The sequence below is a fragment of the Vombatus ursinus genome, unplaced genomic scaffold (genome assembly GCF_900497805.2).
Source record: "Vombatus ursinus unplaced genomic scaffold, bare-nosed wombat genome assembly UNPS02014798.1, whole genome shotgun sequence".
Taxonomy (NCBI): domain Eukaryota; kingdom Metazoa; phylum Chordata; class Mammalia; order Diprotodontia; family Vombatidae; genus Vombatus; species Vombatus ursinus.
The window spans coordinates 78677187-78690799 of NW_020954576.1; the positions used below are offsets into that span (position 1 = coordinate 78677187).

General features: G+C 44.3%; 1 protein-coding gene across 3 annotated transcripts in view; it reads right to left on the reverse strand.

The window, feature by feature from the left end:
* Positions 1-13613, reverse strand: part of LOC114049713 (atypical kinase COQ8A, mitochondrial-like) — a 76386-nt gene that overhangs the window by 17192 nt on the left and 45581 nt on the right. The gene's annotated exons all lie outside the window — the stretch shown is intronic.

The following is a 13613-nucleotide window of genomic DNA, read 5'->3' on the forward strand; positions in this document are numbered from 1 at the left end:
TTTCTACCTGAAGCGAGGGGGAGAGAAGACACAGAGAGACAGACAGACAGACACCTCACTTAGCCTGAGGTCATTTCTTTATGCAGCAACTTCATCTCCCCAGAATACAATCCACAACAGCTCCATCTCTTGCACCTGTCCAGGTCTCCATTCCCACAGCCACCACCTGAGCTCAGACCCTCACTGCCTCCTCCCACCCACACCCACCAGCAATGACCCTTAAGCTGCCCTACCTAGTAGACTCCAGTGGCTTCCTATTCCTCTAGGCTAAGAGAGAAAGTCCTGAGTAGGGCTTTCAAAGCCTTCTCCCACCCCAGGTGGCACACCACTGCCCTTCCTTAAGGACTCTGTGATCCAGCCAAAGTGACCTTCTCACTGTTCCCCATCCCTCTCCCTTTTCCCATCATTATCATTATCAAACCTACACAGCACTTTAAGGTTTGCAAAGCACTTCACGAAAAGTATCTTTGATCCTCACAATAACCCAGAGAGGTGGGTACTATTATTATTCCCATTTTAGAGATAAGGATACTGACGCAGAGGTTGAATGACTCACCTAGACACCACAACCCTTAAGTATCTGAGGCCAGATTTGAATTCAGATCTTCCTAACACTATGCCTTTGCACCGGCTGTCCCTCACACCTAGAGGTAGTCCCTTCTTGCCTCTGCCACACAGAATCCATCACTCAGCAGCACCTTCTACACGAATCCCTTCCCAATCCTTCACCTGCAGTGTCTGCCCTCCCCAACTATCCTGTAGTTAACTACCCTCTATTTCATTTATATTTGTGCTGCATATACTCATGTACGTCCTTGTCTCTCTCCCTTTCAGAAAGTGAGCTCCCTGGATGCAGGGACTGTTCCTTTCTGTCTTTGTACCATCCCGTGCCTAGGACACTGCCTGGCACTACTGGATGCTTCATATCCAACCGCCTGCTGGTTGGCTGATAAGAAAAGGGGCCTTGAAGGACCCAAGTAAGGTGTTGGTGATCACGCTCCCCAGCGGGAGCTCCTCACTCGGGGCCCATCTATTCTCACTTGACTCACAGTTCCAACAAGCTGGGCTGCTCCAGTTTCTTGAACACTACAATCAGAAGCAGTAAAAACCAAAGTCCAACGAGGCCCCTTGAAAAGTGGCTAACGCTGAGCCCTGACAGAGCTAGGAGGGGAGGTGAGCATGGGAAAAACAACCTGGCACCACTGTAGGAGGAGGAACAGCCAGGGGGCCAGTGCGGCCAGAGCACAGAGCGCATGGATGTGAGGCATCACGGGCCAAGAAAGACAGGCTAGAGAGAGCCAGGATGTGCAAACACAGGGCTCTGAGTTTTATCCTAGAGACAAGGCAGAGCCACTGGGCTCCCGAGGGGGACAATAACATGGTCAGAGCTCCATTTCAGAAATATAATCTGGCAGCTGTGAGAACTGTTTTTCTTCTGAACTTTAGTTTTCTTATCTGCAGAAGAAACTGTTTGAACTCAATCTCTAAGGTCTTCTAAATCCTATGAAATCAGAAAGAACTGCTAAAGGCAGCAACACAAGAGGAAAGCACGACCCTGGGGAGGAGACAGAAAAACTAAAAAGAGCACGCACTGGAGTACTGTAAGGGTGTTAATGTAGGGCACCCTCACATAACCCAAAAGAGTTCTAAGGATGTCACTTTATCACTGCACAACATAATAACATTTCCAAATGAAGACTCTGGGTCACTGAGAAGTTAAATCATGTTCAGGACCTCTGTTAAAGAAGTCTGGAGAGTACGTAATACATTTTCAGAGAATTTGATTCAAAATAGCTAGCATTAAAGTTTGGGAAAAAACAAGTTATCTGAAAAACTAACTCAGATGAGGGGCACCTCAGTCCAGGACTAGCACAAAAATGTTTGCACAACCAGATGACCTCTAAGGCACTGCCAGGCTTTGATTTCCTATTGCCTTCTATGAACAAAGGCAAGCTATCGAATCAACTTCTTTAAGAGCAGAAGGCCTATTACTCCCAATGCCTCTAGCCCTCTCCTTCACAACCCATTCATATTTAGAAAGATATGGCTTAAGTTGGTACAAGCTGCTCCCTCAGGCCAGGCCAGGTCAGGCCAGGCCACTCTCAGCTTGCCGCACTAGCTGTCAGCCTGATCCCCACCTGTCTTGGCTCACTGTGGCTTGCAGCTGCCTGTGGACGCTGGGCAGGACGGACAGCGGCCCTACGTGGTCTGGCGTCCCCGATTAGACATTAACTCCAATTTTCTCTCTCCTCTTCTGTTCCCCCAGCTGCCTGTCTTATCAAAATAAAGTGCAGAGGCAGAGTTAACCATCAAATAGCTTGTGCCTTAGCCAATTTCTTCTCAAATGCAAAGACAAACTCTCCCACATAAACAAGGCAGCTCCAGTCTGACAAGATGAGGCTACCTTGAGATGCTGTAGAATGTATTACGTGGACTAGAGATCTCAGTACCATAGATTTTAGGGTCAAAAGAGCTTTAAAAGACATCTAGTCCAATCCTCACATTTTACATATGAGAAAACTGAGACCCAAGAGGAGAGGTGCCTTGGCAATGATCACACAAGCAGCAAGTGGCGGAGCCATGCTCCAAACTCCTCAGTGACACTGACCATCCTGACACACCACGGGGAACCTCCCCTCCCCCAGGAGAAAACCACCGAGTGTCCCCGTGATCTCCAACTTCAACCCTACCCATCCTCCATTTCAACCCTACTCATCCTCTGAGATCTAGGGCACTTATCCCCTACTAATAAGCTCACACTTCTACAGCACTCTAAGGATTACAAAATACTTGACATACATTTTCTCTTCTGATCCTAAGAAGTAGATGTGATCATTACCTCCATATTATGGGTGAGGAGTCTGAGGCTGAGAGACATTTAGGAACTTTCCCAAGATCTCACAGTCAAGGTCTAAGGTGGGGTTCAAATCCCAAGACTTGATCTCACAGATGATCTCATTTTACAGAGTAGAAAACTAAGGCCGGAGAGGCTAAGTCATCTGCCCAAGGCCGCACAGGCCTTGGTGGTAGATCAGGGACTTCAACCAGGGTCTCCCAACTCAGAGCTGTTCCCATGACACTGTTGCCTCACACCCAAATATAAAGATCATGAAATCTTCACGGTTTCCGTCTTTTTTAGTTCTTGTCTCCACAATAAGACTGTAAACTACCTGAGGGCAGGGACACTTCTGTGTTCCCCACAGAGCTGACCGGATATCAGAGGCTCAGGAAATATCTGCTGCTTCATTGACTGCAGGCAGGTGATGAATACTAACTTTTCTTCACATGAATTTAATCCATGACCTTGACCTCCTCAGCACTAAGTGTAATCAAATAAGAAGCATCTGTGATGACTGCATGGGGAAATGGCATGGGGAGGGGGGGTCGGGTTTAATAAGGTCGCAGAATGTTAGAGCTGGCATGGGGCCTTAGAGGTCACCCAGACCAAATCTCTCACTTTACACAGAGGATCACAGAGCAAGTGGTGGAAGGAACCTCAGAGATCATTGAGTTCAAACCTTTCATTTGACAGACGAGGAAACTGAGGTGAGAGGTCACCTACACAGTCTCAGAGTGGGGACTAAAGCCCAAGCCCCTGACTCCACACCCACAGTTCTTTCTCTGCTCCCACACAGTCCCTCCTCGGGCTCCCTTACTGCCTTCTACAGAGAATAAAAAAAGGGGATTTAAAGGTTCTTGCCCAGAAAACAAAAAGCAAATCCTGGAAATCCCGGAAAGGGCATGGCCACATACGCCGCGCACCCTCCCCGTAAAGCAGGGCACGGAGACAAGCACAAAGGGGCTCTTGAGGGAGCCAACGTGACCAGCAGTACATGGCGAAGCAAGGACTAAGAGACTGGACCCAAGGCCTGGCAAGGAGAATCACCCCCCCTCCCCTGGGGCTCAACAGACAACACTTGCCTAACAGAGTTAGTAAGTCAGCGGGAACCAAATGAAAAGTCCCATAAAGCAATTTATAATCATTACCTGTAAAATGGATGGGGTTCAACTGGGGGACCTCAGAATCCCTATCTCACAGGAGGGTGGTCCTCCAATCCCTGAGGACTGCCATCCTCTCCTCCCCACCCGAGGCCGTTCTTACCCAGGCGGTACATTCATCCTTCCACCCTCCAGTCTCCACGGGGCAGCAACTTGAAGCCCCTCAAACCCCGGCGGCCCTCCTATGCCTGCTCCAGCTGGTCAATGCCTTGGTTAATGGGGTGCCCAGCACTGCACACGATGGCGCTTCACCATGTGCCTTAGCTCTGCTTCTGCTCGGATCTCTCTTTTCAGCTCCAATTCCCCATCTCCAGCGGCCCGCTGGCCTCCTTCACCTTCACGTCCCATAGCACCTCAAACTCAACATGGGCAAAACTGAAACTGTTCTCTTTCCCGCTAACTCCTTCCCTGCAGTTAACCTCCCCATTTCTGGTGCAGCACCGCCATTCCAGTCAGCCAGGCTCACAATCTTGGCGTCCACCTTGACTCTTCCCGGCTCCTCATCACCACACCCGATCCACTTTGTGTCCATTTTCCCTCTACATCTCTGAGATCCCTCATCTGCACTCACACCACACCACAACCAACACACTTCAGGCTCTTATACCACAATGGCCGCCTTGTGGAGAGGAGGCCTCTTCCCTCCTCTACTAAGTTGTCGAACGGCCCTTTCTGAAGGACAGGTCTGACCACGTTCGGTGAGCGTCAAGGCTCCCTACTGCCTCCTCTCTTTGGCGCTGAGCCCCCACAAGCCTGCTGCTGCTTATCTTTCCAAGGCGGTTACACGTTACTCCCCCTGCCTCATGCTCACATAAATAGCCCAGAGGAGGTGCTGACTCAACCCCTGCTCCCTGATTAGAATGGAGACCGCATCCATCACAACAGCCTCCTCACTGCTTCCTAGACATGACATTCCAGCCCTCTCTTCCATCTCTCGTCACCCCTCGTGCTTCTGGGAGATACCCCCATGCCTGGAATGCTCTCCCCTCTTCATCTCTGGAAACGAATTCTCCTCCAAGCTCAGGTCCAGTGCCACCCCCTTCAGGAGGTCTTTCGTGATCCCCTCCGTGGCTGAGGGCATTTTCAGAGACTTAGCCTTACCTCTCTGTGAATATGCTCCAGCAGAATGCAAGCTTCTTGAGAGCAGGAAGGCTCAATTGTGTATGTGTAACTCCATCTCCAGGCATGGTGCTTAATAAATGTTTGCTGATAGACTGGCTGGGGCACAGTACAGTCTGGACAATATGCTTTCAATAACCTACACAGAACCACAGTACAAGATATTGTATGATCCTGATACATATCATTTCCTCTACTAGCCTGGAGGCTCCTTGAAGGGCCGGAACATTCTCTTATAAATCAGCTCAGTGAATGAAGGTTTGGACTGGACACAGACTTTAGCAAACAGGTACATGCTACAGTCTCTAAATGGCCTTGGAGTTCCTTCTAATTTGAGAGAACTTTGATTCTGTTTTGGAAAGCATGCTGCACAAGTTATCCCTGATCAAATCCCAAGTATCCTGGCACAGGACCCAGGGCGGTGGCCGTACTCTCCATCCCACAGCTGCCCTGCAGGCCACTCAGGATCACTCTGGAAGCTCATGAGGCTGGTTCACTATGCCCTCCCCTGTAATTGCCTGGGGAGACATTAGGAGAAATTATTTCTTAAATCCTCTTGCCCCTCCCCAAAAAATTACCCCCAAAAGGAAGCCGGCTGGCCAAAAGGAGAGAAAGTCTAAAGAAACAAAAAAGAAATCTGTACAGGGTCCAGTTTCTTCTCTGCAAGAAACTTTAGACTTAGCAAGGGACTTACATACGGCCAGGCTTATGGTTTTTCCTATAAAGTACAAAGTGGTAAAGAAAAAGTTCAGAGCTCATGTGTCCCCTGCTGTGGTCTATCAGGGGAATTCACAAGCTGCTGGCTGAAAGGGCCACCAGGGCATTTGTATTCCTACACATTCCCTTCCCCCACCACCACAAGGAATGAAGAAGGCCTAAGAGACTCTACTCCTACTTGGGGAAGAGGAAGAAGAAGGATCTCTAAGGAGGTCTTCACACACTACTCCAGGTAGTTATTAGAATCCGGCCTCCGAGTTTCAGAGCTGGGTGAGTTAAGAACAGTCATAAACAGTAATAAACAGAACCTGAGTGGTTCAGAGGAAAGAAGACTGGGCTTGGAAGTCAAGAGATATGAAGACTGGCCCCAGCTCTGCCATGAAACTCCTGTGTGACTCAGAGAAAGTCACTCCACCCCTCTGATCCCATTTCTTCATCTATAATATGATCATCAGAAAGGGATCTTTCAGGGGATCTGTGAACTTGGAAGAGGGGAAAAAAAATCACAGCTTTGTTTCAAAATAATTGGTTTCCTTTGAAATTCTATATATTTCATGCATTTTTAAACATTATTCTGAAAAGGGGTTCATAGGCTTTCTCAGATGCTCTCAAGTGTGGGAGGAGAGTTACAGAAAAGGTTAAGAAGCCCTGGATTAGATGATCACCAAGGTCGCTTTCAGCTCTCATGGTTCATGATTCAAAAAAAAAAAAAAAAAAAAAACGAATTCTGTGGCCAGGCTGAGCCAGTAGAAAGAACGGCAGCCCGGGACTCAGGAGAGCTGAAGTCAGGAGACTGGTCATTAAGAAACACGGACTAACTTCACTTTACTCTCTGTGCTTCTTCCTCGGGTATAAGAGGATAACACCATCTACTCTAAATTGACCTCTCAGGCTTGCTGCGAGAATCAGAAATGATGGACACAAAGGTGCTTTGTTCAGTCTTTTATGTTTAAAAAAAAAAAAAAGTAGACTGGACACCTCTGGATAACCTGGCAGTTCTCATTTGTGTCTAATCCATATCTCACCTGCTGCACTTAAAGATGGAAAGAGAAGGCTGGACAGCCCTGGCCCTCGGGGGAAGCTGCCTGGGCCCTGCAAGGATGCTTTCAGGTTACTGGCTGCCACAGGAGGCAGGCCTGGCACTGACCTCCCAGCAAATGCTCCCTGACCTCTGGTTTCAGCTTACGCCACTAAAACAAAGTGACCCATCATCAATAACTACTTTGGAACTGAAAAAAAAGGGGGGAGGGGAGACTCAATGGAGGATAAGTCAGCAGAGGAGGGATGAGAAGTCTAAGGCAGCTCAAACAATCCCATCGCCTATTTCCATGGAATCCACTTCCCCAGCCCACTGGGTAAGACAAACAGGGGTGTAGCCAGCCAAGCCCTTGCCTCTGCTGCTGGGGGGCACTAACAAGTCAGCACACTTTGCCCAGCCAGATGCAGGCACGCCCCATCCTCCTGTCGTCCTTAGCAGTTCCATGAAAACACAACTCAAGCAAAACAATCCCCGTGGGGTCTGGGTGGCATGGGTTAGTTTCAAAGAATCACAGCCACATGCTCAGTGGAGCCAGGAGCAGAAAGTGGGATTCAAAGTCAACCAGAAGATAATCAAAGGACACCAATGGTCTGGGCACTGTCGGCTGGTATAAGCCTGTGGTCCAGTTCCCAATAATGTTGCTTCTACTTCTTTTTACAGAGAGGATACCAAAAAGACAGGACAGAGATGCTGACATCACTCTCTTATAACTGTATCTGACTGTGTTATCCTAAGTTTTTAACCACATCAAGATGTTTTTTCAGGTGATATGATCTGGCCCAATAGGAAAAGTGCTAGCTTTGGAATCCCAAAGTAGGTGAGTTCAAATCAAGTGTCAGAGCTCTGACAAATTTCTCCCTTCAAGACCTGGGGAAGGTCACTTAACCCTCCATGAGGGAGACTGGACTAGGTGGGCTCTAGCCTTCCAGGGCTATGCTATGAAAGTCCTGAGATATGAAACCTGTGGGTCATCAAAATCAGAGTAATAATCAAAAATCAGAGTGATAACTGGGTTCTACCCATCTGACTCACACAGGATCTTTCCTCCAACCAGCCACCCCAAATCACTTCAACAGAAATGCCATTCATCCCAATCCAAATTTTCTTCCTAGGAGTTTCTTGGATGTTAAAACTAAGAGAATTCACAAAACTCCATTCCTTTCCCCCTTCATTCCTCAACTACCAGCCAATATCTTTTCTACTAGATTCTGTTCATTTTTAGACATTTCAAAAAGGAACTATTACACAGAGAGGTATACATCAGCCTCAATATTCCAGTTAGTCCTTTTTTTAACTTTCCATTCCCTATTCTTTCTTCCCACTTTCCTTTCATGAGGGTTTTCCTTTCCCTTGCATTCACAATCCGGACTGTAAGAATAAAGGAAAAGCATGTCCAAAAAGTTAGTAGACTATGCATCACAGCAATGCCATTACTAGACTTATCCCACACAGGTCAAAGAAAAAGGAAAAGGGCCAAGAGGTACAAATATATTCAGAGCAGCTCTTTTGCACCAAAGCTCTGTTTGTTGTAAATTAAGTGGAGTGCCCTCCAACTGTTGAATGGTAAAATAAACTATTGTATATAAATGTGATAAAATACTATGGTGATATTAAGAAGTGTCAGAACAGATAGTTTCAGTGAAACCTAGGATGAGCAGAACCAGAAGAATTGTACAATTACAACAACGGTGTAAACACAAACAACTCTGAAAGACTTTAGAGCTAAAATTGTAAAGAGATGTGAATTCAAGAGAGATAGGACATGCATTCAAACAGATCTGATGATAAAAACTCAAATTCCACCAATAAGGAAGGAAAAGTAGAGCTGACTAACAAGATAGATGTAAATGAACAGGGAACTTAGTGACCAACATATACATATATATATATATATATATATGTGTGTGTGTGTATATATATATATATGTATATATACACACACACACACACACACACATACACACACACACACACACACACATATTAACAACAGTGCAGATGATGGAACCTAGGGTAGGGAAATAAGGATACATGCAAAGTGCGCCTGCAGGAATAATATCCAGACTTCTAAGATGAAATGAATGAGACTGATGATGAATGCTGATGACAACCAAAAAAAGGCTTCTTGAAAAGTTATATTTGGGGAAAGAAGAAAATCAAACAAAGAGGAGGGCAGTACGACAGGTACATCAAATGGTAACATCTAACATATGTATTTCCCAAACACCTAGCAGTGTTCTCCACACAGTAGACACCTAAAAATAGTTATTGTATTGCACTATATAAGACAGAAGGCAGAACTACTCAACTCCTATCTTGCTTATGTTTTCTTTACCAAGGAGAATAATCTTTGGATTAGGAAACGTAAAACAAAACAGAGAACTGAAACTCAAGAACAGGTGATAGGAGGGAAGTTAATTGCCCTCAATGAGTTAGCTACCAGATGTGAACAACCTACATCCCAGAGTGGGGGGGTGGAGTGGAGAGGGGGTAACTAGTTGGTGTTGATTTTTTTAAGGAAGTGATTATGTAGTCTTTAAATGATGGGCTGCTGGTAAAATTACAGAATATAGCATTAAAGGGGAGGCTTACAAGCAGTTAATTTAAAATACAGCATGAAAAAATCATGCCAATGAGGAAACAAAACTATCACTTTGCAGACAATATGATGGTATACTTGGAGAATCCTAGAGAATCAACCAAAAACTAGTTGAAATAATTAACAACTTCAGCATAATTGCAGGATATAAAAGAAATCCACATAAATCATCAGCATTTCCATATATTACCAATGAAGTCCTGCAAGAAAAAATAAGAGAAATTCCACTAAAATGACTTCAGGCAATATAAAATACTTGAGAGTTTACCTGCCAAAACAAACCCAAGAACTATATGAACACAATTACAAAACACTTTTCACACAAATAAAGTCAGATCTAAACAACTGGAAAAATATTAATTGCTCATGTACAGGCTGAGCCAATATAATAAACAACAACTATTTTACCTAAATTAATTTACTTACTCAGTGCCATCCCAATCAACCTACCAAAATTATTTTTATGGAACTAGAAAAAATAAAATTCATCTGAAAGAACAAAAGGTCAAGAACACCAAGGGAATCAACGAAAAAAAAATGTGAATGAAGGTGACTTAGCAGGACCATATCTCAAACAGTATTACAAAGAGGTAAGTAATCATGAAAACAATTTGGTACTGACTAAGAAATAAGAGTGGTGGATCACTGGAATAGATTCAGTGCAAGACACACAGTGGTAAATGACCATAGTAATCTAGTGTTTGATAAACACAAAGATCCAAGCTTTTGGGACAACTCACTATTTGACAAAAATTACAGAAAAACTGGAAAGCAGTTTGGCAGAGACTAGATATGGACCAACATCTCACACTGTATATCAAAATAAGGTCAAAATGGGTATATGATTTAGACATAAAGGCTAATATCATAACCAAATTAGGGGAGCATGACACCATTTACCTGTTAGATCTATGGATAAGGAAAGAATCTGGGACCAAAAAAGAGATACAGAGTATTATAAGATGCAAAATGGATAATTTTGATTACATTACATTAAAAGGGTTCTGCACAAACAAAATCAATGTAGCCAAGATTAAAAGGAAAGCAGAAAGCTGGGGGAAAATTTTTACAGCAAGATTCTCTGATAAATGCCTCATTTCTCAAATACGTAGAGAAATAAGTCAAATTTACAAGAATAAGAGTTCTTTCCCAATTGATACATGGTTGAAGGATATCAACAGGAAGTTTTCAGAAAAAAAATCAAAGCTATCTGTAGTCATATGAAAAAATGCTCTCAATCACTATTGATTAAAGAAATGCAAATTAAAACAACTTTGAGGTACCACATCACACCTATCAGATTGGCTAATATGACAGAACAGGAAAACAACAAATCTTGAAGGGGTTGTGGGGGAAAATGGGACACTAAGGCACTACTGGTGGAGTTGTGAACTGATCCAACCACTTTGGAGAGCAATTTGGAACTATGCCCAAAGGGCAACAAAACTATGAATACCCTTTGACCCAGCAATACCACTACTAGGTCTATATCCCAAAGAGCTCAAAGAAAAAGGAAAAGGTCCTATATGTACAAAAATATTTATAGCAGCTCCTTTTGTGGTGGCCAAGAATTGGAAACTGAGGGGATACCCATCAATTAGGGAATGGCTGACCAAGCTGAGGTATATGGTTGTTATAGAACACTATTGTGCTACAAGAAATGATGAACAGAATGGTTTCAGAAAAACCTGGGAAGACTTACACGATCTGATGCACAGTGAACTGAGCAGAGCCAGGAGATCATTGTACACAATAACAGCAACACTGTACGATGACCAACTTTGATACACTTAGCTATTCTCAGCAACATAATGACAATTCCAAAGGACGTCTGATGAAAAATGCTATCCTCAGATCAGAGAAAGAGCTGGTAAGAGTCTGAATGCAGATTGAAACATACTTTTTTTTAACTTTATTATTCTTGTTTTTTATGGTCTACATTTTCTTTTGCAGCACAGCTAATATGACTTGCCATGACTGCACACATGTAATCTATATCAAAGTGCTTGCTTTCTCCCTCTGTGATATCTCTGCAAGTTCAGCACTGCTGAGGGTTCATCCAAGGAACTCTGGGAATTCCTCCTCCTAGGCCCAACACTAAATGGCCCAATGTAGAGAGAGAACAGCAATGTGCCCGGGGAGGCCGAGGGAAGGGGTGGGAAGGAGTGGGGAGAGAAGTGTAGGCATCTGAGAAGGGACGGGGGCACACAAAACAAGTAAAGAGTGAAAATAAGAAGCGTATCCTAATCCCCCAAGCCAGGAATATCTCCCCCAGAAAATTTCTTTTTTTTATTATATTATGGCTTGGGGGATAGATCAATATATGCATACATACACATTTTATACATATGTGTGTGCATGTGTATGTGTGTATTTTATATAATTTTATATATTACACATATTATGTAAGGTAAATTTTATATAATTGTTTAATATAAAGTAAATATATGCATATACATATACACATATACATATGCACATCTATATATAAAACATCTCCCTTGATAAAATGTAAGCTCCTTGAGGGCAAGGATTATTTCCCTGTTGCCTTCCTATCTCCGGTACTACTTAAGTGCTTAAATGCTTGTTAACTAAGAACTTACTATATTCTAGGTACAGCTCTGCCACTAATTAGTTGTGTGTCCCTTAGCAAGTGACTCTTAGGACCTCAGTCTCCTTATCTCTAAATGAAGATGATTTCTAAGGTCATCCCTTCTGATTCTAACAATCTATTATCAATCTACTAAAAAATCTTTATTAAGTGCTTGCTATGTGACAGACACCATTCAAAGAAAGGCAAAAAAAAATTCCTGCCCTCTGGGAGCTCACATTCTAATAGAGACAACATGTCAGTGATGAGGTACGTACAAGATCTATACAGAGCAGGGATAAATTAATCTGAAAGGGGAAAGTGTTAGCAGCTGGAGGGGCCAGGAAAGGCCTCCTGCAGAAGGTGGGCCTGGAGCGTTGATTCCAAAATCCGAGGTGGCTGATCACCAGTCATGTCTTTCTTTCCTCCCCTCTAGGTCTGTGCTGGCCACAACCCACCCTTGAATGAACACTTGTAGATGTGCCCCTCGTTAAGAATGAAGGATGATGGAGAGGAGTGGGAGGTAGAAGACTGCTATTGTTAGATGGTTTCATTGCAGGGTTTTGTGGTTATTTCAAACTACTTGGCCTGGGCAACAACTTCAAACAGGGCAAACTGGCACCAAAAGAAAAAGAAGGATGAGAGTGGAATTAGAGCAGAATATCAACCTGGATTTTAAATGACAATAATCACAATGCGAATTGGCCTCTGTGACCTCCTGGACACCCAGCCAATTAAAGGCCTGATGCCTTGTCCCATCCCCCACAAGTTTGATCACACTTTGATCTTATTAAGGTGGGCTCCCCTGCACAGGGGGACCACAGATGACCACCTGACTATAATATCCGGACCACCTCCGACTGAGGGCAAGGGCAGGGCCAAACTCACCAGGATTTAATTCCTATTCTAATCCCCCAGAAAAGCTTCCCTGGGGGCGGTTTTTTTCCCCCCTCAAATAAATCCCACCACATGGGATGAGCCCCATTCCAACAATTCTGAACAGAGTCAGCAGCTGCAGAAAGTTCTGCTAGGCCAGGGGTGAGTAACTAGAGTGATATGAAGGAGGATGAGAAAGGAAAAGGCCCAGTCTCTGACCTCGTGAGGCTTACAATCTAATGGGAGAAGATGAGAGAAGTGAAAATAAATACAAAGAGAGAGGAACAGGGACTGGACTCCAACTCCAAAATGAGAAAATGCCCTTTACCAATGCAGGTCAGCGTCTGCTCTGCCACTTACAGGAGGAGCCCAGAACATTTTGGGACTTGTCCAAGTTCACAAAGCCAGTATGGGGGTCAGAGGTAGGTCACACAAACATATACATCTCAAAAGAACTAGAGGGAGATTTATAAAACAAAAAACAAAAAAACAGAGAGGAAAAGGGAAGGCCACAGGCATCAGTGATGGACTGAAACCTCTTAGGGCAGCAAACCAATGTAGAAATACAGTAAAGACCCTGAATTTGGAGTCAAAGAACCTGTATAGAAACCAATGTAGAAATACAGTAAAGGCCCTGGATTTGGAGTCACAAGACCTGTATAGAAACCAATGTA